Raw genomic sequence first — 23435 nt, 5'->3', positions numbered from 1 at the left:
ATATAATCCACTGTTTGGCTCAGGTTCCCTCAGTCCTCCTTGTCCTCATTTGTATTGTGTGATGTCTTTAAATGTACACAGTGTGGTATACACTTCCTTCTGCAATTTTCTTTTTCACCTAAAATTCTATTTTCAAGATCTATCCATCCAGAGTGGGGCGAGGTGGCCCATGCCTGTAATCCCAGCTACTCAGGAAACCGAGGTAGGAGGATTGAAAGTTTGAGGCCAGTCTGGCCAAGTTAGCTTTGAGACTCTATCTCAAAATAAAAAGGACTGGGGGTATAGCAGTTGCCTAGCCCTAGGTCCTAGGTTCAATCCTCAGTTCGGCCAAAAAAGAAAAATGATCAGGAATGGGAGTGTAGCTTTGTGGTGGGATTCTTGCTCAGAATGTATCATGCCCACCCAGCACTACAAAAACAGAAAGAAAGAAAGAAATCCATAAATCCTGGTACGTGCTGTTCTAGTTTATACATTGAATGAATAAACCACAATTTATTATTCATTTCACACTGCCATAAAAATCAGGGTTGTTTTTTTTTTTTGTGTGTGTGTGTGTGTGTTATAAATAGTAGTACAGTGAAAAGCCTTGTGTTTGTCTCTATGAGCTATGGTTTAGAGAACATGACTAGAAATGGAATTTCTGGGTCATAAAATATCTTCATTCCAATTTATTAGACATTAATAAATTGTTCTACAAAGTGTCTCTACTGGTTTCCATTCCCTCCAGCAGTGTCAGAGCGTTCCTATTTCTCCTTATCTTGTGTGCCTGAAAGGGTGTCTAATAGTTGTTTGAATTTGCATCTCTCTGATGTAAGTAAATGTCCAATGTAAGCAATAAAATTAATAAAAGTATCTGTAATATCCAGGAAAGCTAGAAAGCCAGGCTCTCTGAGGTGTGCTGTCATGCCACCGAGTCAGCAGCAATGAGGACACTGTCCCACTGTAGAGTGTCTAGTGTTTCTGGGTGCTGGTAAGACTCTGCCCCTTAGATGCTGAGCTTCAGCCACACCAGAGGCCCCTGTGCCTCCAGGTGACCGTGGGTGAGTGGGAAGAGAATCTCCCTCCAACTAAGAGGCCTCCTCAAATAGAATCAGCTGCCGAATGGCCAAAATGACAACAAATGTTTCTATTCCTAATTTTACTGTTAAGCTCATTGGCCACTCAGATTTCCTTTTCAGCTGGGCATGGCAGCTGGGAAGGCTGAGGAAGGAGGATCGCCAGTTCAAAGCCAGCCTCAGCAAGGGTGAGGTGCTTAGCAGCTCAATGAGACCCTGTCTGTTAAAAAAATACAAAATAGGGCTGGGGATGTGGATCAGTGATTGAGTGCCCCTGAGTTCAATCCCTGGTACCAAAAAAAGATTTCCCTTTCAGTGAATTATCCATATATACCCTTTATTTCTTTTGGATGGTTCACCTTTTTCATATTGAAATGTATGAATTCTTTATAAATCTAGCTTCTACCCTTCAAATCTGTCATATGTTTTAGAAATATATTCTTCCCGTGTGGGCTGATCTCACCTTATTCATGGCATCTGTCACCATTTTGTCATGATGTGTTAGCAAATTGTCAATACTTAAAAGTATCAGTATTTAAAAACAATTTTTTAGTTGTTGATAGACCTTTATTTTCATTTATTTATGTGGTGCTGAGAATCAAACCCAGTGCCTCACACATGCCAGGCAAGTTGCTGATGCTGAGCCACAGCCCAGGTATCAGTATTTTTCTTTATTATTTGCATGCTGCGTGCCTCCCTGTTTTGAGCCTAGGAGTAGATGGATTATTTGGACCACTTCTTCTGCAGAAAACAATCAAAATGCTGGATAAAATGTAGAAGACATTAAAATCAATGAAGAGCTGGGCATGGTGGCATACACTTGTAATCCCAGTGACTTGGGAGGCTGAGGCAGGAGGATCACAAATTCAAGGCAATTTGGGCAACATAGGAAGACCCTGTGTCAAAGTAAAATATAATAATAATGGACACAGTTCGGTGGTAGAGCACCCCAGGGCTCAATCTCCAAAGGAAGGAAGGAAGGAAGAGAAAACAAATCAATGAACAGCTGACAAGATGAAAAAATATTACTAGTATAAAATGTAAAAGATAGGGCTGGGAGTGAGCTCAGTAGTAGAGCACTTGCCCGGCTTCTGTGATGCTTTGGGTTTTATCTTCAACCCCACAAAAATACAAACATACATAAAACCTAAGGAAAATAAGCACTGAGGACATTAGCCAGCCTGGGTGAACATAAGTTTAAATTTCAAAGTCAAGAAATGAAAATGACCTCATTTGCAAAAGTGTATGCCATATAAACGTTAGAGCCATTCACCTTCTCAATACTTAACACTGGTATTCCTAGGTGTCCCTATATTTGAAGCCAGAGGTGTTTGTACCTAGTTTGGGTACTTGAGTGAGGACAGTCACTCCAGCAAGGTTTAGGAAAGTGAAAGTTATACCATTTAGCAAAGTTTGACAAGGGTGGGGAAAAAAGAAGAACCTTTCCTATTACAAGTTTTAGAAATTTTTTCACCTATTAAATTCTCACCAATTTAAAGATTGCTACCAAAGCTCACACGTTGGCCCTGGAGACGTGCTCAGTAAACTTCACAGCAGCAGGAGTTCAAACAGCAGTGGAAAAGGAGAGAACACCCACATGTTCACCAGCAGGAGATTGGATGCATTAAACTGAGCTATAATGACAAAACATAAAACAGATGATATGGATGAATAAGAAAGAACATCTTGGGCTGGGATGTGGCTCAAGTGGTAGCTCGCTCGCTTGGCATGCGTGTGGCCCAGGTTCGATCCTCAGCACCACATACAAACAAAGATGTTGTGTCCGCCGATAACTAAAAAATAAATATTAAAAAAATTCTCTCTCTCCTTCTCCCTCTCTCACTCTCTCTTAAAAAAAAAAAAAAAAAAGAAAGAACATCTTGGGCTGGGGTTGGGGCTCAGCAGTAGAACTCTCACCTAGCATGTGCAAGGCGCTGGGTTGGATCCTCAGCACCACATAAAAATAAATGAGTATTTTATTTTTAAAATTTTGTCCAACTACAACTTAAAATTATATATATGAAAAAAGAACATCTCACGTATCTAACAGTTGCAGACAAAAGAAGAAGAATGAAGAAGAGGCAATATTTGAAGAACTTGGCTGAGAATTTTGCAGAAATGATAAAAAAGCCACAAATTCAATAAGATTAGTAATCCTCAATAGAATAAAGAAATGTAAATTGCTACTTAATAAATTGTCTTTCACCAGAAACAACCTGGTGAAATTGAAGAACAACAGTCAGAGAGTGTCTTTTGTGTGTGTGGCACTGCTATATAATCCATAGTACTGAAATTTGAGCTGCATCCCCAGAACTTCTTATTTTTTATTTTGAGATTGGGGCTTAGGAAGTTTCTGAGGCCATCCTTGAACTTGTGATCCTCCTGCCTCAGCCCCCTTAGTCGCTGGGATGTACAGGTGTGTACCACCACACCCAACCAGAGAGTATTTTGAAAGCCACCATAGGAACAAGGACAGTTATTTCAAAGAAGCAATAGACTACTGACAGCTGGCATTAATTTCTCAATAGCCATAGTGGAAGCCAGAAGGCAGGAATTTTATCTTTTACGAGGGGAAAGGAAAACTGACAGCTAGAACCCTATACCCAACAAAAGAATCTTTCAAGAACAAGGGTGAGATAAAAATATTTTCAGAAAATCAAAAAGGATCATGGTAAAAACCTGACTAAAGGAGATTCTAAAAGATGAATAGATTTTATTTAGAAATAAAGCAATTCAGCCGAGCACAGTGGCACATGCTAATAATCCCAGAGGTTTGGGAGGCTGAGGCAGGAGGATTGTGAGTTCAAAGCCAACCTCAGCAAAAGTGAGCCACTAAGCAACTCAGTGAGACCCTGTCTGTAAATAAAATACAAAACAGGCTGGGGATGTGGCTAGTGGTTGAATGCCCTTGAATTCAATTCCCAGAACCAAAAAGAGAGAAAACAATTCAAGGTAGGTGGTCTTAAATGAAGAAAAAAAATTTTGAATGCAGAAAGTAGTAAATGGGTAGATAAGTCTGAAATCAAATTAATAAAATCTCTTGTGGATTTTTTCAATATATATTGGGCTGGGGCTGTAGCTCAGTGGTAGAGAGCTTGCCTTCCATGTGTGAGGCACTGGGTTTGATCTTCAGCACCACATAAAAATAAATAAAGATATCAGGTCTATCTACAACTAAAAAAAAATTATATAAATAGCTGCAAATGGTGGCACAGTTCTGTAATCCCAGCAATTTGGAAAGTCAAAGCAGGAGAATCATAAATTTGAGGCCTGCCTTAGCAATTTAACAAAATCTTTAAAATTAAAAGTTAAAAAAAAAAAAAGCTTAGGCTTATAGCTCAGTGGTAAGGTGCATTATGTAACATATTTTATTTTGTATATTATACATATTTTATACCTGTATAAAATAAAGATATAATTTAAATATATGATAAAATATCACAAGTAGAAATGAAAGAAGACAGAGTATATTTATGGTCCAGGACAGAAGTTGACACACTATAGCCCATGGGCCAAATATGGCTCCCTCCTATTGGAAATAAAACTTCATTGAAACACAGCTACAACTGTTCTCTTACAAACCATCTCTGGCTTTTTTCCCCTCTACAAGGGCAAGGGCTGAATGACTGTGACAGAGGCAGTGTTGCCTGGAAAGCCAAAAATACTATTTGGCCCTTTACAAAAAAGTTTGTTGAATTCTGGTAAAGAAGGCTCAAGAGTATTGATGAATTTTAGACCTTGACAAATAAAATTGCATGTAGTAGTTACTTGAGTAACCATAAAAGAAAGCATCTCCAGAGTAAATTCCAGAAGAATGGAGACAGAGGGGGAAGTAGAATAAAAGATAGCCCAGGGCTGGGGACGGTAGAGCACATGCCTAGCATGTACAAGGCTCTGGGTTCCATTCCCGGTGCCGGGTGATCTAAAAGAAGGCAAGAATGGAACAAAAACTGCTTTCCTGCTCTGTTGTCATAAAGCTATTTTCACTGAAAGTTCTATAGTTGAGCTTTTCACATTAGATACATAGCCCAACTGAAACTGTGTTGAGCATACAATATGGGTCTAATTTCTATATTTCTGGATAGCCAGTGTATCCTCGTGTATCCAGTACTGTTTCCAATCTACCAGCCAATTTACGTGTATCCGGTACTGTTTCCTAGTGAAACTGAAATGCCATCTGGTTATATACAAGTTACCCAAAATACATGGATCTGCTCTGGGATCACTGTTCTGTTCTTTTAAAAACATATGTCTATGTATTCTTATTTATCTGTTCTTATATATCTCAATTCTGCCTGTTTTAAATATTAAGCTTAATAATTTCTGATTTCTGGTAGAGAAAATTCCCCTTATCTTTCTTTTTCAAATTGCATTGAATAATCTTGATTCCTTACTCTTTGTTATGAATTTAGAATTAGCTTGGAAATTTCCTGATGAGATTTTTTTTTTCTACTGAAATTGCATTAATTTTATACAATGGGGACAATTGACATTTTTTTTTCTTGGTACCAGGGATTGAACCCAGAGCACTTAACTACTGAGCCACATCTCTAGTTCTTTTATTCTTTATTTTTTAGTTGTTGATAGACCTTTATTTTGTTTATTTATTTATTTTTTAAAGAGAGGAGAGAGAGAGAGAGAGAGAGAGAGAGAGAGAGAGAGAGAGAGAGAGAGAGAGGGAATTTTTAATATTTTTTTTTAGTTCTCGGCAGACACAACATCTTTGTTGGTATGTGGTGCTGAGGATTTAACCTGGGCCGCACGCATGCCAGGAGAGCGCACTACCGCCTGAGCCACATTCCCAGCCCCTATTTTGTTCATTTATATATGGTGCTGAGAATTGAACCCAGTTCCTCACACATGCTAGGCAAGTGCGCTACTGCTGAGCCCCAGCCCTTTTTTTATCTTTATTTTAAGACAGGGTCTCCCTAAGTTGCTTAAGGCTTTGATAAGTTGCTGAGGCTGGCTTTGAACTTGAGATCCACCTGCTTTAGCCTCCAACAATTGATATTTTTAATATATCAAAGCTTCCTATCTATGGATAAATTCTACCTCATTTCTTTATATCTTTATGTCTTGCCATGAAGTTTTTGAGAAACCAGCCTCTACCTCAGAGCAAAGCCTGTCCAAGGAAGGGGGAGTGACCCTTGTCCTTGGAAAGACCCACAGAGCACTCCTAGGCACATACCCACCCTGATGAGTTGTTTATCTACAAATAACAGGAGATGGGCTGGGAATGTGGCTCAAGCGGTAGCGCACTCGCCTGGCATGCGTGCGGCCTGGGTTCGATCCTCAGCACCACATCCAAACAAAGATGTTGTGTCCCCTCATAACTAAAAAATAAATATTAAAAATTCTCTCTCTCTCCCTCACTCTCTCTTTAAAAAAAAAAAAAAAAAAAGCAGGAGAGATCTGCTGTACCAAGTGTCCCTGACTCAGTAGGACCCATAGCAACCCCCTAGCAACCACCAATCAGCATGAGACAGGGAAAATACCTGGGATGCCAGATGACCTTCCCAGTAGTTTCTGGTGGTTGATAACATGTTGGGAAACCATGTAGTTCAGCATGTATTCCTCTCATGGCTTAAACCAATCAGTTCAAACGAATCCCCCTCTTGTAGTAACCAATCACCCCTACCCAACTTGTTCCCACCAGTGAATGTGCTAATCATGTTTTAGAGTTGTTTTATGATTTTCCCGCGGTGTGTGATGATTCGCTAAGAGATGCTATGATGTATGTGAAGTCCCTGCCTTCTCCAAAGAGTGTATAAAACTGCTGCAAACCCTGGGCTTAGGGCCTCTCAGCATCACCAGTTGCTGTGCGCTCGGAGGACCGAGCTAGCTCGCAATAAACACTTCTTTGCTGCTTACATCAATCTTGGTCTCTGGTGTTCTTTTGGGGGTCCCGAATTTGAGCATAACATTTTATAATTTCTTTCATAAAAATTTTATCTTGGACTTGGAGTGTAGCTTAGGGGTAGAGCACTTGTCTAGCATGCTTGGGGCCCTGGGCTTCATCCCCAAAAACAACCAGAAAATTTAAAAATACACCTTAGATTCATTCCTGTATATGTAATATGTAATAGTTTACCATTATTGTGAATGATGTTTTTTTTTTTTTTTACTAATTATTGCTGACATACATGGAAACTATTGATTTTTTGAATGTTGCTCTTGAATCAAACAATCTTGGCAAATTTTCTTTTTGTTGGGGTGGGGTACTAGGGATTGAACTCGGGGCACTTGGCCACTGAGCCACATTCCCAGCCTTATTTTGTAATTTAGTTAGAGATAGGGTCTCACTGAGTTGCTTAGCACCTCGCCATTGCTGAGGCTGACTTTGGACTCGTGATCCTCCTGCCTCAGCCTCCTGAACCTCTGGGATCATAGACATGAGCCACCATACCTGGCTCCTGGTGTTACCGAGAGATTGTAGTAAATCACTGAGTCAATCTTAAAACAGGAGATGGAAACTTTACTTACCAATTGACAATCTGGATCCACCAGATAGCGGGACAAGGGGCAGGTTGCCAGTCTATACCCTTCAACCCCCTCCTGGGGTTTGAGTACACCCTTTATGGTCCAAAACCATATTAATCATAAGTAGCTGTTGCTATGATTCAAAACCATAAACAAACGTCATGAGATCTAAAATCAGAAACAGAAGGGGGAGTGGGTCAAAATGACCCTAGTTGAGAACAAGTTAAAGAATGGTTACTGGTTGGGGATGTGGCTCAAGCGGTATCGCGCTCGGCTGGCATGCGTGAGGCCCGGGTTCAATCTTCAGCACCACATACAAACAAAGATGTTGTGTCCGCCGAAAAAACTAAAAAATAAATTAAATTCTCTCCCTCTCTCTCTCACTCTCTCTCTCTCTCTCTTAAAAAAATAAGTGGCAGTGGCAGAGCAGCAAGGGTTATGTTCAAAGCATAAAGTGGACACCGTTACAGCTCCCCACTGTCAATTTCTACAGTCTATTCCTATGGAAAAATAGGTGATGGCATCTCCAAACTGCTTCCTGATGAAAGGGGTGGGAAAGTTGGGGATAACAACCCAAAGTCCATATTCTCTATCAGGTGAGGGGTGGACAGTTAGGGGCATTCAGCATCAGAGCAATCCAGAGGTCACAGTGACAGATGGCAGGTAACTGGACAAGGTATACATAGGGCAGGGATCCTGCAAATGGCCAAGGGTGTCACGATTTTACTGAGTTCAGTTTTCTTTTTCTCAAAGTGAACCATGGTGGAGCAACCTGCACCTCTCCTAACTCTCCTACAGTTGGCTGTCAACAATTTCACCAGCTACCTTGCATCCTCAGCATGGAAGTAGGGTTCCTTGGAGAGTCAGGCCTGCCCAAGAAAGCTGGAGCAGGGACTGCTCTCAGGTCCCATCTAGGGTGCCAAATTCATTGCTGAAAGCTGGTTCCTTGTTCCCAATGCCAATCCAATAGTAAGAACACAGTTTTGAGAAAAAGGAAAAAGAAGGTTTATTGCTTTGCTAGCAAAGGAGAAACACAGGAGACTCCTGTCCCAAAGGCTGTAATTCTCAAGAGAACAATTTTTACATTGTCTAAGAATTGCCATTTTGTGTTGCCAAACATGCTATGCTAAGAATTGTTGATGGGTACAGAGGGGGATGTTCCCTTGGGAGAAGCATTTCTTATATGATATGGAGTCTCAGGGCAAAATGGAGTCTGTTTGGTAATTGCCCATACAGCCTGGCCCATAACACTCCCCCTTTTCTAGAAATAATCAAACCTTTGATAAATTAGGTAAGGGGTTGTAATGGCCATGCATATATATTAACTTGACTAAGGAAATACGTTATTTTAGCACCTGGGGCCTTATAACATAATCTGAGCAAAGGGAAAAACAGGATTAACATTTTTGGACCCAAACTGTCCTCCATTTTGTGATTTGACCTGATTATCTATCTATACTGTCTGTCTTTAATTTCCCCTCTAATTTTGGGGACCTCCTACCGCCATAAGGAAAAGGACAACCACTGCTCTTGCTGCTTTGAGCTGAGGGCCCGGAGGTGGGGTGGGGGGGGTGGGGGGTGGGGGGCGGGGACAAGCAGTTTGGAATCTGTTTTTAGAAATCTGGTCAATTGGGGCTGGGGATGTGGCTCAAGTGGTAGGTAGCGCGCTCGCCTGGCATGCGTGCGGCCCGGGTTCGATCCTCAGCACCACATACCAACAAAGATGTTGTGTCCGCTGAGAACTAAAAAATAAATATTAAAAAATTATCTCTCTCTCTTTCTCTCTCCTCTCTCACTCTCTCTTTATAAGAAAAAAAAAAAAAAAGAAATCTGGTCAATCGAGGGGTCCATGGTAAGTTCTGGCTCAGGAAGAACAGGTTGTAAAGTCACTTGGAGGTGGGTGCTTCTATGAGAGAAACAAAAAGACATGAGCACTAAAATGAGATTAAATGTTGCAGCATCTGAACATGTCAGTGAATATCATGAAGATGATAGATACCAGTAATCTCTCACCAAGAGGCGTAAGAACTGAGAAGTTGTCCCCCATAGGAAGATCTATAGGACTTAACTGACTCAAAACTTGAGATTCTGGCAGTTTCTCTTGATAGTTATCAGGCACTTCTGCCTAAGAATCTCTCTTTTTTCTCCTACAGTCTTACTTATTCTTGGGGGGCTAACACAAATGTACATCTTAAGTTACATTAAAATAACTATTGTTTCTTCTTTTAAATGCCCAGAAATGGTTGTGTTTGGTTTTAACTGTTTTTTTTTCTTTTTTTGGGGGGTGTTTAAGACCAATATGGTCAAATGGACCTTGTTTCTAGCTATTATTAAGAGTCAGCTGAGTTCCCTTGGGGGACACTCTTGGGGAACTTGTGAACAGCCTTCTAGTTCCGCTAGTGCCATCTGTGCTAGGAGAGGTCGATGTCTCGCTGACCATGTGGTTTCCCTCAGAAGCATCAAGATGTCTCCCCTTTCCAATGACCTTTCTCTTTTGTAGCATGCACACTGATTGGCTTCCTTTTCTCTAGTGGTCTCCCTGACTGGGAGGTTATATGGCCCAGAGTTGCAAAGCTCTTCCCCTTGTTCCCTGGATTCATGCTGAGTCAGAGGGCAAGAACCAATATTGGTTTCCTTGGCCCCTTTATTTTATTTATTTATTTATTTATTTAAAAGAGAGATAGAGAGAGAGAATCTTTTAATATTTATTTTTTTAGTTCTCGGTGGACACCTTTGTTTGTACGTAGTGCTGAGGCTCGAACCTGGGCCGCACGCATGCCAGGTGAGCGCACTACCGCTTGAGCCACATCCCCAGCCCAAGGCTCCTTTATTTTAACCTTAATCTTTAAGCTTTGACCTTAAACATGCAGCAAGTCAGTTTTACTGGGCTTTAACTTTAATGTTTATAACTTCACAGTTATTTTTACCTCCCTTATTTACTATTTATCCAAAGATGATGGCTTAATATCTCAAATTAGGTTATTATAAGGCATTAACAGTAGTAGTTTAAGTTTACAAGGAAAATTTAAGATGAAATTAACAAGACTAAAAACATATTTAGTTTGTGTAATAGCTATCTTGAATTTGGCTGAGTCATACATCATATCCCCTATTTGAGATCACAGTAATCTTTATAATAAAATCAATCTTTAGAATTCAACTTTAAATGAACTGGAGTCTGGCCTATTTTGGAGCCATTCCAACATGTAGTAGACAAAGGCCGGGGCCTTATTCCTCTCTGAAGGCAGCAAGGGAGCCTGCTTCTCCTTGGGAGAGCCCCCTCAGGTTGGGGTCCTGTTCTAAACCGATTTTTCTGGTCTCTTGGATGGTAGCCACCAAAATCTTAGCCTGGCATTTTGAAAAACATTTATCGGCTGGACTGTCACAGTTAAAAAAATCTTTGGGTCACCTCCAATAGTTGGAAGTTATTCTCAAAACCTTTTAAGTTTTTGGAGTTTTCTGTGAATATCTAGGGCTGATTGAGAGACAAAAGCCAAATTTCCTAAACAAAATGATGCTCTTACTATTGAAAGACCCCAGCCCAACAACGTCAGGCCTAGTTGCAAAACCACCGAGGCATGTCACAAACCTACGCAGGCACCAGAGGTGTTTTTCAGATAATTAGTAAGGTGTAACCGGTTGAAAAAGGACAGAGAACCAGGTCCTGAGGCATGCCTGAATAAGCAGGAACAAGAGGACCAGAGTGCAAATATGTAGCTTTTATGTGGTTCTTTTTCAGTAGCATACAGTGAAAAACAACTTTGCCCTTTAGGTAATCTATATGCTGGGTTTAAAATTAATAAGAAACCTATTGTTTACTGCGCGCAAAAACTGCCCCTTTACCCTATAAAAATTTCTGTATCCCCAATCCCGGTGTGCCAGCTCACCAAAGCTCCGGCTGAGGTTCTGCTGGGCACCCGCAGGCGCCTGTGTCCCAATAAACAAACCTCTTGCGCTTTTGCAGCCAGTGTTTCGTGTGATTCTCCTTGGACAGGGAAATGGGGGTCTTTCACTATCTTAGAAATAATAATCCTCTAAAACTCTAGTTCTAATCTGCACTCTGTAGGAACTGATATGGTCTACGGTGCTGGACACCTGGCCCAGTTCCTAAATGAAGGCAATCTGTAGAAAGCTTTTCTTTTTTACCTTTTTTTTTTTTAAAGAGAGAGAGAGAGAGAATTTTAATATTTATTTTTTTAGTTTTTTGGCAGACACAACATCTTTGTTTTTGTATGTGGTGCTGAGGATGGAACCTGGGCCATACACATACCAGGCAAGTTCGCTACTGCTTGAACCACATCCCCAGCCCCTTCTTTTTTACCTTAACTGTTACTTTCTACACCTGATGGCATCCATTTACATTTCAATGCAAGCTTTAGTGAGCACAATTAAAATCTTTCAAACTGTTTTTTTCCAGGTTGGTTTGGATTAGGTTTCCCACCACAAGGCTAACAATTAAAACAATAGGCACAAATAAAAGGAAGGTGAAAGACAAGAATTTAACAAAGCACTGAGTGTGACTCAAATCCAAAGGTGCTGGGTCTGCTAGTCCCTGATGGGTCAGGCCAGTCAAAATAAAAAAGAACATGTCTCACTAGAGCAAACAGTTAAAATAACATTAGAAACAAACTGAGGTAGAAATTAACCACACAAAAAAAGTGGACACAAACAATAACAAACAACAATCTAGACAAGACAAAAACCCAAGACAGACACTCTCTCCTTCCTCTACTGGACCCCAGTCTCCAGACCGCCATCACCATCTATTTAGTGGAGTTCTTTGGGCCTTGACCAAGAGGCCTAATCCTCAGGCTCAAGGTCACTTAATACGCCTTGGGAATTACAATCAAGCACTTGATACTGTCAAGCGCTTGTTACACCCCCACAGGAGAGCCCCTGATAATCAAATGGTCCGAACCTCTAAGGCTTTACAATCAAGTCAAATGGAGAGAACAAATGAGGTACCTCCCAACACATGCAGTTCCATCCTTCTTCAAAGTCTCTGGATTTACAGATGTGAGACACACCAGAGCTTTGGGGCGGGGGGGGGGGGGGGGGGGGCAGGCTCAAATTGGTCACCACAGGAGGGCCAGACCCTTGCAAACCAGAGAGCTCCTACAAGGAGAGGGAGGGCGCCTCTCTCTGCTGCTTCAGAGGATCCAGGACTCCTGTGTGACACCAGCCACAGCCTTCACTGCAGTGATCATCTCACGGGGGCCTCCAAAATGTTATGGCAAGATTGTAATAAATCACCCAGTTGGTCTTAAAGCGGGAGATGGAAATTTTATTCACCAGTTGGCCATCCAGATCTACCAGATGGTGGGAGAAGGGGCAGGTTGCAAGTCTATACCCTTAAACCCCCTCCTGGGGTTTGAGTACAACCTTTATGGTCCAAAACCATATTAATCATAAGCTGTTGCTATGATTCAAAACCACAAACAAGTGTTATGAGATCTAAAATCATAAGCAGAGGGGGAGTGGATCAAAGCGACCCTAGTTGAGTACAAGATAATGAATGGTCACTAACACCTAGACAATCAATCTCTGATAGGGTACATTGTCCAAGAAAAATGGGAACCAAAGAGAGAACAATTTTTACAGTGTCTAAGAATTGCCATTTTGTGTTGACAAACATGCTATGCTAAGCAATTATTGATGGGTATAAAGGGGGGTGTTCCCATTGGAGAAGTATTTCTTATGTAACATGGAGTCTCAGGGCAAAAGGGAGTCTGTTTGGTCATTCCCCATTTAGCCTGGCCCTTAACACTGTTGAATTTTCCTATTAGTGCTAACAGTTTATATATTTTATAGGGCTAATCCTGGGTTATCTGAGATCAGCAAGCTTTCTTTCTTTTCTTTCTTCTTCTTTTTTTTTTTTTTTTTTGTACAGGGGATTGAATCCAGAAGCACTGTACCACTGAGATACACCTCCAGTTCTTTTTTCTTTTTCTTTATTTCTTTTTTTAATGTTTTTAGTTGTAGATGAAAACAATACCTTTATTTATTTATTTTTATGTGGTGCTGAGGATTGAACACAGTGCCCCACGTGTGCTAGTCAAGCATTCTACCACTGAGCCACAACCCCAGCCCACCCAGTTCTTTTTATCTTTTTAAATTTTGAGACAGGATCTTGCTAATTTGCTTAAGGATTTGCTAAATTGTTTAGGCTTGCCTCAAACTTGTGGTCCTTCTGCTTCAGACTCAGGAGTTGCTGGGATTATAGGCATGTGCTATCATGCCTGGCCCATTGTATTTTTTGCTTCCTGTTATTTATACAATTTTGTCCTTGTGTTTTTGCATTAGTTAGATCCTCAAACACAGATTAATAGTATTTATCATAACCAACATCCTTTTTTACTTTTTTAAGTTTAAAGGGAGTAGTTTTGAAGTTGAAGCATTCAATATAATGTTTGCTAGGGTTAAAAAAAAATTTTTTAGGATAACTTTATATAACTGGCTAAGAGAGTTTTTTACATGCCTTTTAAATGAAGTAATAAAGGAATTTAATGTTCTTTTTCAAATATCTACAAGTGACCCTTGAGCTAATTAATTTCCAGCCTTTCATGTGCTCTTGTATGTGCACTTAAGATTAAACATTTCATTTTAAACAATACTTTGTCTGCTTTCCTTAAATTCTGATGAGTAGGGTGAGCTCAGTGGCACAAGCCAGTAATCCCAGGGGTTTAGGAGGCTGAGGCAGATGAATGTTGAGTTCTAAGCCACACTGAGCAAGTTATCCAGACCCTGTCTCAAAAAAATTTTGAAAATTTTGAAAATGCTGGGGATGTGGCTTAATGGTTAAGAATTCCTGGGTTCAATCCCTGTTTACCCCCCTCCCCCCCAAAAAAATCTGATTAGTAGTACTTTAAAAAAAAAGTTTATTCTTTTGTTGTAGTAGGACACAATACCTTTATTTTATTTTTATGTGGTGCTGAGGATTAAACCCAGGGCCTCGAATCTGCTAGGCAAGCACTCTACTGATGAGCCACGACCCCATCCCTGATTAGTGTCAATTTCAAGTAGTCTATTATAGACTATTTTATGTTTCCACATGTAGAAGAGAATTTTGGCTAGCAGTTCATTAATTTTGGGGTGGAGGATATCAAATATTGAACCAGGGGTGCTCAACCACTGAGCCACATCCCCCACCCATTTTTACTTTTTATTTTGAGGCAGGATCTCACTAATTGCTCAGGGCCTAGCTAAATTGCTGAGGCTGGCTTTGAACTCTTGACCCTACTGCCTCAGGCTTCTGATCCCTGGGATATAGGTGTTCATCACCTCACCCAGCTATTACTGATTTTTATTGAGGTGTCATTTATATAAGGGAAGTGCACAGATGTTAAGTGTTAAATATAAAAGAATTTTAATCAGTGAATGCACCAGTCAGTGTTCCTGATTCCTTTATCAAGAGAGAACATCTGCCCTGGGTGCAGTGGCTCATGGCTGTAATCTCAGCAACTGGGGACGCTAAGGCAGGAAGATTGCAAATTCAAGGCTAGCCTCAGCAACTTAGTGAGGTCCTATGCAGCTTAGAGTGACCCTGTCTCAAATAAAGAGTTAAAGGGGCTGACAATGTAGCTTATTGCTAAAGTGATCCTAAATTCAGTTCCCAGTACAAAAAATAAAGGAGAGAGTACATCTCCATCACCCCATGAAATTCTCCCCACGCTCTTGCTCTCTTCCACAATTGGCAACATTAGCTTTCCTTTTTCTGGAACATCATACAGTTTTGCCTATTGTAGAATTTTATATTAATTGAACCATTTATTTTATATATGACTACTTTCTTTCAAGTCTAATGTTTTTGAGATTCATCTTTCCTGTTTTATTGCTGAGTAGTATCCATTGTATGAATACATAACAGTTTGTTTATCCATTTTGCTGTTAATGAGCATCTGGATTGTTTCCAGTCTTGTGGGAAGCCATTCTCCCACGTGATTTGAGTTACCTCCCTGGCTGTGTGAGAGGCCCTCAAACACAGCTGTGTTAGAGCCTTCCCCACCCTGTCTCAGGTGCCAGGGCTTGTCCATGTCGGGTTGTGCCTGACCACTGACCTGAAGACCAATCACTGACCCTGATCTTGGATTGTTGCCCACCTCGACCTTCATTGGATGGAATTTTCCCTTGAATTTTTTGTTCCCCAACAAAAGTTCACTCCCTGGCTTGTTCCCCACCCCCCTCTCTCCCTCCCTCCCTCTCCCTCCCCCTCCCCCTCCCTCTCTCCCTCTCTCCCTCTTCCTCTCTCCCTCTCTCCCCCTCCCCCTCCCCTTCTCTCCCTCTCTCCCTCCCTCCCTCTCTCTCTCTCCCTCTCTCTCCTCTCTCCTCTCCTCTCTCTCCCTCCTCCTCCCCCTCCCCCTCTCTCCCTCCCCCTCCCCTCCCCCCTCTTTCCCTCCCCCTCCCCTCCCCCTCTTTCCCTCCCCCTCCCCTCCCCCTCTTTCCCTCCCCCTCCCCTCCCCCTCCCCCCTCTCCCTCCCCCTCCCCTCCCCCTCTTTCCCTCCCCCTCCCCTCCCCCTCTTTCCCTCCCCCTCTCCCTCCCCCTCCCCTCCCCCTCTTTCCCTCCCCCTCTCCCTCCCCCTCCCCTCCCCCTCTTTCCCTCCCCCTCTCCCTCCCCCTCCCCTCCCCCTCTTTCCCTCCCCCTCTCCCTCCCCCTCCCCTCCCCCTCTTTCCCTCCCCCTCTCCCTCCCCCTCCCCCCTCTCCCTCCCCCTCCCCCCTCTCCCTCCCCCTCCCCTCCCCCTCTTTCCCTCCCCCTCTTTCCCTCCCCCTCCCCTCCCCCTCTTTCCCTCCCCCTCTTTCCCTCCCCCTCCCTCTTTCCCTCCCCCTCTCCCTCCCCCTCCCCTCCCCCTCTTTCCCTCCCCCTCTCCCTCCCCCTCCCCTTCCCCTCTTTCCCTCCCCCTCTCCCTCCCCCTCCCCCTCCCCCTCTCCCTCTCCCTCTCCCTCTCCTCCCTCCCTCCCTCTCTCCTCTTGTGTTAACCTCACTACTGCATTAGTGAGGCAGGAGCTAGGAGGAGCCATCTCTGAGCTGGGCAAATAAGGTAACTGAGAATCATATGTCTCTTTAATTTAAACTCACTAGTTAATTTGTATGCTTCGAACCTCTATTATGAAGCTAGTATGCTGGTCGCATGGCTGACAGTCTCTGGTTATTGCAAATGAAGTTGCTATGCACATACTCCTACAAGTCTTTTTTGTGTAAATATGTTTTTGTTTTTCTTGGGTATTAAATATGTGAAAGTAGAATTCCTGGTTCATAGGGTAAACATATGTTTATTTTTATTAGGCACTGACAAATACTTCCCCAAATGGATGGAACCATTTCATGTTTCTAAAAAACATGTTCCAGAATTCTGAATGCTCCAAATCATTGTCTTTGGTTTTGTCAGTTTAATGATTGTGGTCAGTGTGTAGTGGACCCTCAGTGAGGTTTTAGTTTGCATTTCCCTAATAGTGATGTAAAGCACATTGATCTGTGAGGTTTCTACTCAAGTAGAAACCACTTTTATTGGGTCGTCTTTTTCTTTTGTACTGGGTTTTTTTTTTTTTTTGTTATTGTTTAATATTTTTAGTTGTAGATGGACACAATGCCATTTATGTATGTATGTATATATGTATGTATGTTTATGTAGTGCTGAGGGTCGAACCCAGTGCCTCACACATGCTAGGCAAGTGCCCTACTGTTGAGCCACAACCCCAGCTCCTGTACTGGGTGTTTAACACCGAGCTCCCCCCCCCTTTTTTTTACTTTAAGACAGGATTTTGCTAAATTGCTTTGGACCTAAATTGCTTAGGCTCGCCTTGATCCTCCTGCCTCAGCTTCCTCAGTCACTGGAATTATAGCTGTGCACCACTACAAATAGGAAGGTTGTTTGTCTTCTTAATATTAAACTTAAAAATTCCTATAGATTCTGGGTATGTCTTTTATTAGATATATGTACAGCACACATTTTCTCAGCCTGTGCCAGGTGTTGTCATGTTTTCATTAAGGTCCTTGGAAATTCAGAAGTTTTGAAATTTCTATAAAGTTCAGTTTCTCAATTTTTTTTCTTTAGGGCTCTTGCCTTTTTCTTCTCAATTTTACTTTTAACTGACCAATAATGATTGTATATATTTATGGGGTACTTTATGATGTTTTGAATAGATACTTAAGAGGCATTTGCCTGAGAAGGTACCTTATAGTTTTGTTTTGTTTTGTTTTTCCCTGATACTAGGGATTGAACTCAGGGGCGCTCGACCATTGAGCCATATCCCCAGCCATATTCTGTATTTTATTTAGAGCTGAGGCTGGCTTTGAACTTGTGATCCTCCTGTCTCAGCCTCCCAAGCCCTGAGATTACAGGCTAATTGTTTCTTTTCTTTTTTAAAATATTTACTTATTTATTTACTTGCATGTGGTAAATGTATTTATTTACTTTCACTGGGTTCATGCTGAAGATTGAACCCAGTGCCTCACCTGTGGGAGGCAAGCGCTCTGTCACTGAGCCCCAGCCTCAGCCCTCTTTTTTTTAAGAGACTGGGGATTGAACCTAGGACCTCATGCTTGCTAGGTAAGTGCTGTACCACTGAGCTACATCCCAGCCCTTTTCAAAATTATTATTTAAATTATAATTGTTTAATTATAATTTTAATTATGTTTTTTAATTGTAATTTTCATGTGGATCCTACTAAGTTGCTCAGGATTGCCTGGAACTTGCTATATGCTTGCCTCAGCCTTCTAAGTAGCTAGGATTACAACTATGCACCATATGGCTGATTTCTTTCTTTCTTTTATGTTTTCATTCTTTTTGCCTTTTTTTTTTTTTGTACTTGGTACTGGGTATTGAACATAGGGGCACTTTACCATTGAGCTATAGTCTCAGACATTTTTATTTTTTATTTTGAGACAGGATCTAGCTAAGTTGCTGAGGGTCTAAGTTGCTGAGGCTGGCCTAGAACTTGTGATCCTCCTGCCTCAGCCACCTGAATTGCTGGGATTACAGGTGTGCACCTCTAGGTCCATCTTTTCTTACAGTGTTTCCATATATGTATAGATTATGGAATGATTATATTGAACTTCTCAACATATCCTTACATACTGTGTGTGTGTGTGTGTGTTAAAAACATTTAAAACTACTGTCTCAGGGTGTGTGGGTGGGTGGGGGGCTTAGTGGTAGAGTAATTGCTTAGCATCCATGAAGTAATACTGGGTTCTATCCATAGCCAATAAAAAAAAATTAAAATTATCCTTGTTTAGCTAGTTTAACTGTGCATTATACTACTATTAACTATAGTAAGCATGCTTGCAATTGATCTCATGAGCTTATTTTTCCTGTCTTTCTGGCACTATGTACCCCTTAACCCACCCTCCCAAGGGGCTGAAGGTATAACTCAGTGATAGAGCACATTCTTAGCATTCTTGAGGCCCTGGGTTCATTCAATCCCCAGCACTCAAACAAGAAAAAAAAAAATTTCTTTTCATGTGCACCAATAACAACCAGCTAGTGAAAAAGTCTCATTCAAAATAACAGTGAATAAAATATATAGAAATAATTCTAAAATAAGATAGTGAATAAAATATATAGAAATAACTCTAAAATAAGATATATTTTATGAAGAAAGTTATAAAACTTTAAGGAAAGAAATAACAGATCTAAGAGCGGGTGTGGTAGTATACTCCTGTGATCCTAGCTACTTGGGAGACTGAGGCAGAGGATTGCAAGTTTAAGGCCAGCTTCAGCAACTTAATGAGACCACGTCTCAAAATAAAAAATAGGCCGGGTGCTGTAGCGCAGGCCTAAAATCCCAGCAGCTCAGGAGGCTGAGACAGAAGGATTATGAGTTCAAAGCCAGGCTCAGCAACTGCAAGGCTGCTAAACAACTCAGTGAGATCCTATCTCTAAATAAAATATAAAACAGGTCTGAGGATATGGTTCGGTGGTCTAGAGGCTCTGAGTTCAATCCCTGGTACCCTCTCCTGTCCCTCCCTGCCAAAATTAAAAGGGCTGGGGATGTGGCTCTGTGGTAGAGTGCCCCTGGTTCAATCAGTACCTAAAAAAAATTAAATTAAATTAAAGGGGGGGGTGTGTGGATGGGAACATAACTCAGTGGTGGAGCACTTGCCAAATGTGTGCAAGGTTCTGGGTTCCATCCCCATACTGCAAAAACAAAACAAACAAGAAAAAACAACCTAAAGAAAGAAGACCTAGAACTTCTTCATAGATATGAACATTGAATGTATTAAAATTTCAATTGTAGGGGCTGGGGCTATAGCTCAGTGGTAAAGCACTTCCCTCACATGTATGAGGCACTGAGTTTGATCCTCAGCACCACAAAAAAATAAATAAAGATATTGTGTGTTCATCTACAGCCAAATGAATACTTTTTAAAAATCACCTGTGGGCTGGGGATGTAGCTCAGTTGGTAGAGTACTTGCCTTGCATGCACAAGGTCCTGGGTTCGATCTGAAGCACCACACACACACACAGACATACACACACACACACACACATTGTCAATTGTTCTTAAATTGATGTATAAAATGAAGACAATTTTAGTATTAAATGAGATGATGGCCATAGGTTCAGCATTTCCCTTACTACCTGTTGCATAGTGTTGAATGAAGCTTAAGGGCTGCAAATATTATTAATAAAAGTATAACACTGGAATTCCACCTTTCTGGTCCCCTTCTTCCTCAAGTCTTTTCTGCTATCCTTTAATAAAGCCTTCCACTTTCCACTCTAAAAAAAAAAAAAGTATAATACTTTTCTCTGCTTTTTGAGTTTTTGAGTCCCCCACTCAACTTGACTTACAGAACCACAGGCAGCTTTCATACCCAAACTCCTAAAATAGGAGCTTATAGGTAGAACAGAATTTCCTGACTGAGAGGCTGCAGAGAAATGCTGGCTGCCTCAGCCCAGGGCTAAAGCCACAGGACCTGAGATGATGGCCTCTGGCACCTGGCAGTTTGGGTTTGAATCCTGCATGTGATCTTAGGGTGTTGAACTATTCTGGCCTTGTTTGCTGGCCTCTGGCACCTGGCAGTTTGGGTTTGAATCCTGCATGTGATCTTAGGGTGTTGAACTATTCTGGCCTTGTTTGCTGGCCAAATGGAGACAGTTATTCTACTACTTCATAACTTTATTGGACTAGACAAGTTTCTAAAATCACAGTGTTCAGAAGAGAGCTCAGGCCATGGTAGACATTGAGTAAATGTGAATCTGGTTAGTGTGGTAAGTACTAAGTGCTGCTTACTGAACATTTCTGGCTTTCTGTCTTCCAACCATGAGGTTGTATTGCTCTTCTGGTTTTCTTGAGGTTGGGCTTTTCCTTATCAGGGTGTGTATGTGGGGGGCTTAGTGGTTAGAAAGTTATTCAGAAAGACTGGCACAGTGGTGCAAGCCTGCAATGGTCATTAACAGAAGTTCAAGATGGTGGCTATTTGGATAGCCCAGTTCTCTGACGCATTGTGATCCCCCCACTTTTTCTTTTTTTTGGTACTGGGGATTGAATTCAGGGGCACTCGACCACTGAGCTACATCCCCAGCCTTATTTTGTATTTTATTTAGAGTCAGGGTCTCACTGAGTTGCTTAGTACCTTGCCATTGCTGAAGCTGGCTTTGAACTCACGGTCCTCCTGTCTCAGCCTCCTGTAACCCCTGCTGGGATTACAGGCTTGCACTACCACCCCAGCCTTGCAACTCTTTTTGAAAGGTGCAAAAGATGCTTAGTGGGACTTGGAAATCCTTGCATGTTAGGAACAACCATAGCCCCTCCTGCATGTCCACAGGTGGTATTTACTACTGATGTCAGTGTTTTGCATTCCATGTTCTGTCATTTTGCCTGTATCCAGTACTTCTCATTTTTCTAAATGAAAAACAATAAACCTGACTTAAAAAAAAAAAAAAAGATAGAGGCTGGAGTTGTGGCTCAGCAGTAGAGTGCTCGCCTAGCAGTGTGAGGTGCTGGCTTTGTTCCTCAGCACCACATTAAAAATGAATAAATAGGGGCTGGGGATGTGCCTTAAGCAGTAGCGTACTGCCTGGCATGCATGCGGCCCGGGTTCGATCCTCAGCACCACTTACAAAGAAAGATGTTGTGTCCGCCGAAAACTAAAAAATAAATATTAAAAAATTCTCTCTCTCTCTCTCTCTCTCTCAAAAAAAGAATAAATAAAAGGTATTGGGTCCAACTACAACTAAAAAATAAATAAATAAAACCAGATGAACAGTCACGAAGTAAGTAGATTCTAGGAAAAGTGTTGAAAAAAAATTAGAATCTGTTTTCTGTTACTGTTCCCTGAATGAAACAAGAATATCTATAGATCATAGAGAAATCTCATATTTCAAGGCATATTTCTGAAGGTTTTTTTTTTGGGGGGGTCTGGGGCTTAACCCAGGATTGCTCTACTAATGAGCTATGTCCCCAGTCATTTTTCACTTTTTATTTTGAAGCAGGGGTCTTGCTAAGTTGGTGAAGCTGGCCTCTAACAACAGATCCTGCTCAGCTTCCTGGGTCATTGGAATTGCAGGCTTGCATCACTGTGCCAGTTTTTCTGAATAACTTTCTAACCATTAGAAATATCTGTCAAGAAAGTGCATGACTTGAAGGACTGAATTCCCTCCCCTGGAGGTGTCCAGAATTAGAGCCAACGGCCCTTTCCCGTCTCCTTCCACAGTCCTCCATTTAAAGCGGTCACACTGACTGCTCTGTGTGGTGTGAGAATTCTATCATGTTCTGCTCCTCTATTCACTTCCACAGGGGCATTTTGGAGGACAGAGACTAGGCTGGGTATCCTTAAATTGCCCTTCTTGCCTCCCACTCTCACCAACCCTGCGAAGTTTGTTATATAGTGAAATGCTTAGGAAATGTTTTGGGAATCAAGCAATCTGAACTTAGAGCAGTGTTTTTATTCCTCCTAGGCTGAATCATTTGAGGAGCTTTCTAAGAAAAATCTCAAGCCCTGGCTATGTCTCAGACCCAGTGAGCCTTCAGGGAAGAGAGGGTATGACTTCATATTTTTGTTGTGGTGGTGGTGTTAGAGATTGAACCCAGGGCCTCACACTTGCTTAGCAAACACTCTTATCATGGAATTACATCCCCAGGCCTTTTAATTTTTTTTTTTTTGAGACAGGGTCTTGATAAATTGCTCAGACTGGTCTTGAACTTGTGATGCTCCTGCCCCCGCCTCTGAAAGTCTCTTGGATTACAGATATGTGCCACTGCACCCAGCTGTAGCCCTCCACTAGGCAGAATGTAGTCTAGGCAGAATGTCCTTCCAGATTTGCTCTTTGGATGTTTTTCCCTCTTTCTGTCTCTGTGTAAGGGGAATCATGTGAGGGCTCTTGTTGTGTAGAATATGTAGGGACCAGCTCTAGGAGAATATTTTTGAATGTTCCCCTGGTGATCAGAATGTGCAACTAAGTCAAAACCACTTAAAAAGATATGTGACCATCTGTCAGGGGTGTTAAATTTAATATGCTATCATTCTGGAAATATGTATAATTTTATAATTATCTAATACTTTACAGTTTTGAGAGTGCCATGAACTTTTAGAAATTTAATAAAGATTTAGAGCTGGACGTGATGCCATGTGCCTAGAGGCTGAGATAGGAAGAGGACATGGGTCCAGGAGTTCAAGGCCAGTTTGTGCAACATAAGAAGATGCTATCACAAAAAAATAAATTTAATAAAGATAGTATGATCTAGTGGGAGACAAAGATATGTCCTCAATAATACCAGGAAGTCAGCAGAATGTGCCTGTGTGGTGCTTGGAGTCAGGGAAAATGCTGAGTATGTCATTTGGAGTAACAGCAGCTGAAAGGAAGCCCAGGGTGGTGGAAGGAAGTAACCACAGATGTGGGTAGAGGGTCATAGGATTCTACAGGGGCCACTGAAACTTGGGAAAGCTGTTAGATGTTCACCGG

The 23435-nt window shown here is 41.6% G+C and overlaps 1 protein-coding gene across 1 annotated transcript in view; it reads left to right on the top strand.

Annotated features, from left to right (window-relative positions):
• The window catches only part of Snx8 (sorting nexin 8), a 78329-nt gene that overhangs the window by 8212 nt on the left and 46682 nt on the right, over positions 1-23435 (top strand). The gene's annotated exons all lie outside the window — the stretch shown is intronic.

Source organism: Ictidomys tridecemlineatus, chromosome 10, assembly GCF_052094955.1.
Source record: "Ictidomys tridecemlineatus isolate mIctTri1 chromosome 10, mIctTri1.hap1, whole genome shotgun sequence".
Classification (NCBI taxonomy): Eukaryota; Metazoa; Chordata; class Mammalia; order Rodentia; family Sciuridae; genus Ictidomys; species Ictidomys tridecemlineatus.
This window is presented reverse-complemented; position numbering and strand designations above follow the sequence as displayed.